Raw genomic sequence first — 4,543 nt, 5'->3', positions numbered from 1 at the left:
TTTACTTCCCAGTCTCCTCATCGCTCTGGTAAGGCATCCTGACGTAGAGTTTTGACTCTTCTCTTCTCAAATTTCACTAAATTTTTTTAGGATCGCGTGGGTATCTTGGAATCGTTCCGATGGTTTTATGACAAGAACATTGTCTTGGTGCCTCCTGTCAGGGGTTTTGTGGAAGTGTCCCGGGGAGTTGAGCTCTGAGGTGTTGTCGTCATAATTTTATCGTTGCAGTTCTAGAATACCTGAGTTTAGTACGCCGACATCGAAAATCTCTTTTATGCAGTTCGTTGGTGAGATAACCTCGACGCCACCCAGTACTGGGGCGGGAGTTCGGGAGTATCGCCATAACTTGTATAACGGATGCTTTTCGAAGGTTGAGGTAGATGGTTTCCGAAGTTTTTCTCGGTTATGTGTTGAAGGATGGATACAGCTGGATGTAGGATTTGTTAGATTTGGGTGAGATATTATGCTTCCCCTCTATCCCCAACACCTGATTGCATAACCGGAAAGGTTCGGGAGTTTCATAGGTGGGAATTCAAGTAGCTCTTAGGATATCTTTCGACAGATGTATGATATGAAATTGGGGTTCGACGTCTAGTGGTCCGCCTATTCACAGTCGGTTTTACAGTGGTCTCGTTGTGTCTTAAGGAGTCCTTGGCTATGCCGACTCGGGGACGCTTCGTATGTCATGTGCACTGCCTTGTACATGATGGTGCTGTACGATCGAGCCCGTGTAGGCCCCACCACGAAATCTCTATCATATGTTTGTTCCGGCTTATTCTGCAAGCCAATCCTTTGTTTTGTTTTGAGTTGTGGTATTCGGGTTGCTTCGAAGTCAAATGTTGATTCCATACCTTTCCTAAACAGTCTTCTCATATTCCTGTGTGAATACTAATCCTTCTTGATCATCAAGTTTGTCATGTCAATCCTTTTCACCGGCTTGTTTCTCTTCAAGTGGATCCGATCCTTTCAACATCAGCAAGATCAAGTATCAGTTCTTCTCAATGGTGTTCATTTCACCCATTCCAAATTGTCTTTGTTTTTCCCACCCTCCCTCCCTTTGTTCTTTTCAATCAATATTCTTATCCGGTGATTCTCATGAAGATTCTAACGGAGCTTCAAGTTCGTCTCTCATCACTCGTTTTCTTCTCCGGTGGAACCAAGTCAAGCTTTCGGTGTTGATCATATCCGTTTTCCTCGTTTCAAATGCCTTCTCTTGCCGGTGCTTCTCATATTCATTCATTTCTCGCTATTCTTTTGTTCCGGAGTGCTCAAGATATCTCAAAGATTCGTGTTTCCACTCTACATTCATTCAAGCTCTTTCGAGGTTGTTATCTCAGTCAAGCCATTTAATTCAACCGGTGCAATCTCTCTTTTAAATCTTTTCAACGGTGTTCTTTTGAGTGGGCCCTAACCCACAGGTCTATTCCCAGGATCTTACCTGACTCTTCTTATTCTCCCAGAGTTATTCTCAAATTCATTTCAAGTTTGACGTAAGAATGAATTGTCATCAGTCAAATGTCTTTCTCCAAGATCGGTTAAATTCTTTTCACCGTTGGCTCAACCTTTCTATTCGTCATCCCGGAGTATCTCAACAAGTCTTGGTGGTGTTTCTCGTCGTCACTCTCGGATTTTGAGGACTGAAGAAGATTTTCCTCTCAATCTTGCTCCATTCTCTTCAAGATTCGTGATTCTAGCTTGTTGCCATTCTCTCATAATTGTTCGATTGTGAGAATTCTTTTATCCATCCGGAGCAATTCAGGAGCCTTTTCAGTTTGTTATCCGGAGTCCATCATCTCAAAATTTATTCATTCTTAGCCTTCAGTTATCATTCTCCAATCTTACCGGTGCTTCGTTCAAGCGATCTTTAATCAGTTTGTGATCCCTTCGTTCTCATGGATCTAAATTCTCTCAAGCATCTTCATTTAATTGCTAATCCTTCCCGGTGTTTCTTCATGTTTTAATCGTTCTTTTCAATTCTTACGGTGGTTTGATCAAGAGTTCTCTTCCTTCTTCATCATATCAATTCATTCATTGTTTCAATCCTACCGGTGGTCCATTGAGTTTATGCTATATCTATCTTAATCCTTTTCAAAGAGAATAAGTAATATGTGGAAGCCGTTGATTGTCATCAATTTAATTGGTGAAGGATACGCATAATGTAATTCTTATTCTTGTTTCATCCTAATGATTAATTCTTATTCCAGAGGCCCTTCAAACTCTCGGTTTCATTTGTTTCATCTTCTCTTTTTCCCAGAGTTCCAAGCTCTAATTATCACGGATATCTATCTAAATCATTGCAAGGATTCACCTTGTGTTTTCAATTTCTCTTTCTTTTTATCCTTTTGTTTACCGGAGTTCTTCATGGAGACTCTACATGATGGTTCATCAAGGATTTTTTCCCCTTCGCGAAGCGTTCATCAAGATTCTTTTCACAGAAGCTCAAGCATTCTTCATCTTGTAATCCGGAGTGCAATTCTTTCACGCATATCTCTTGAGGTGGTATTATGTCATTCTTGATAATTTGAGTTCATGGTTCATGATTCACTTGTTATTAAGAATGAGGTATTTTAAATCCATCAATCCACTAGTTTGAGTTATCTTGGGTTTATTTTTCACCTAAAACTTTCCCTAAGGTTTGTTGCTATTAATGGTGATAATATATGATCCAAGTTCTTCATCTATCCTCCCGGTGAAATACTTTCTCGTCCCTTTGTTCATTCCAATCCAATTCCTTTCCCGTGAGTGGTAGGCTGTCACCTCATATTTTGAGATGTATTCCATAAGACCATATCAAGTATATTATTTTCGTTGTTGGTGTTCCAACAACTCCGTTCGACCCTTCTCCTAAAGATGCCTTTTCAAACTATTTGTGACAGAAGTTGGCATTTTCTTCTCCATTCTTTATTTTAATCAACTATCTTCTATTACTCTCTCCCGGAGGAATTGTGTTGCTGCTCTCTTCAAACCTTCTTCTTGTCCTTATCATGCTTATCCTCTTAACCGAGTGTTGTGCCCCTTTGCTCAAGCTCTTTCATTTTATTAAGTCTTTCATCTCTTTTCACTCGAAGTGCTGTCCAAATTGGTAATTCCTCATTCCGCTTCCCTACCGGAGTGCTTTCAACATCATTTATCTCTGTGGTATTCTTTTCTCGATATGGCTTAACCTTTTCAAGGTTCTTTGGTTTCACTCGTTTGTCAAAGAAGCAATTTGTTTTACCTCTTCTTTTATCTCTTCTGTTGTCCTCCGGTGCCATTCTAGATCTCAGGACGAGATCCTTTCGTAGTGGTGGAGTGTTGTAACGCCCCGAGACCGATGTGCCAGGTGTCGTTCCGTTATTCGCAGTTGTTTCCTTGTCATTGCTTGCGTGTCATGCATTGCATATCATGTCATCATGTGCATTTCATTTGCATACATGTTCGTCTCATGCATCCGAGCATTTTCCCCGTTGTCCGTTTTGCAATCCGGTGCTCCGTTCTCCTCCGGTGGTCATTTCTACCTTTCTTTCGTGTGTGGTGATTAAACATTTCCGGATTGGACCGAGACTTACCAAGCGGCCTTGGTTTACTACCGGTAGACCGCCTGTCAAGTTTCGTACCATTTGGACTTCGTTTGGTGCTCCAACGGTTAACCGAGGGACCGAAAAGGCCTCGTGTGTGTTGCAGCCCAACACCCTTCCAATTTGGCCCAAAACCCACCAAAACCCTCTCCAGCACCTAGAGCGTTCGATCACGATCGCGTGGCCGAAAACCGCACCTCATTTGGGCTCTCCTAGCTCCCTCTACCTATAAATATGTGTCCCTCCCGGATTTTCGCGCAGATGAAACCCTAACTTCCTCCTCCGTGTGCCGCCGGATGTTTCTTCTCCGCGCCGGACAATGTCCGCCGTGCCGCCGCCACGTCGCCCGGCCAATGGCGTTGCGCCACGTCACCCTCTCCGCCGCCTCAGCCATTCGCGAAGCGCCACCTGGCCTCCTGCTCCTCCCCGCGCCGCCGCGGCCCTGCGGGCCCGAGGCCGGCCCGCCCGGCCCGAGCTGCCCGCGCCCCGTGCCCGAGCCGGATCCCGCGCCCCGCTGCCGCCAGAAGCGCCCCGCCGCCGCCACCGTGAGCTCCGGCCGCTGCGCACCACCCCGCCGCCGATTTGCTCCGCCGCTCCCCGCTGCTGCTCCGGTCGTCGTCCCCTGCGAGCGCCGCCTTGCCTCCGTCGTCGTTCGCCGCGCACCTCCGCCGACTCCGGCCGGACCTGCTCCACCACCTGCCGGCCTCTTCGCCTCCCGACGCTCGCCGGAGTCCACCTCGCCACCGGAGCCGCCGGATCTTCGCCGGAGATGGCCGCCTCGCCGGAGATCGAGTACGGTCAGATCTTGAACTGGGTGGGATCAGATCCACCACATCGACGAACCAAACACCGCCGTGTCCCGGTTCCCTCCATCCCGGATCTCTTCGTCCGCCCGTTGATTTTTCCCGCGGGGTAATATTTTCACCAAGTCCCCGAAATTCCCAGATTCATGTGCCCATGTTCATCATGTCGTAACTTTGCATCCA

The sequence above is a fragment of the Triticum urartu genome, chromosome 7 (assembly GCF_003073215.2).
Source record: "Triticum urartu cultivar G1812 chromosome 7, Tu2.1, whole genome shotgun sequence".
NCBI lineage: Eukaryota > Viridiplantae > Streptophyta > Magnoliopsida > Poales > Poaceae > Triticum > Triticum urartu.
The sequence above is the reverse complement of the archived record's forward strand: the minus strand, read 5'-3'. Positions refer to the sequence as shown.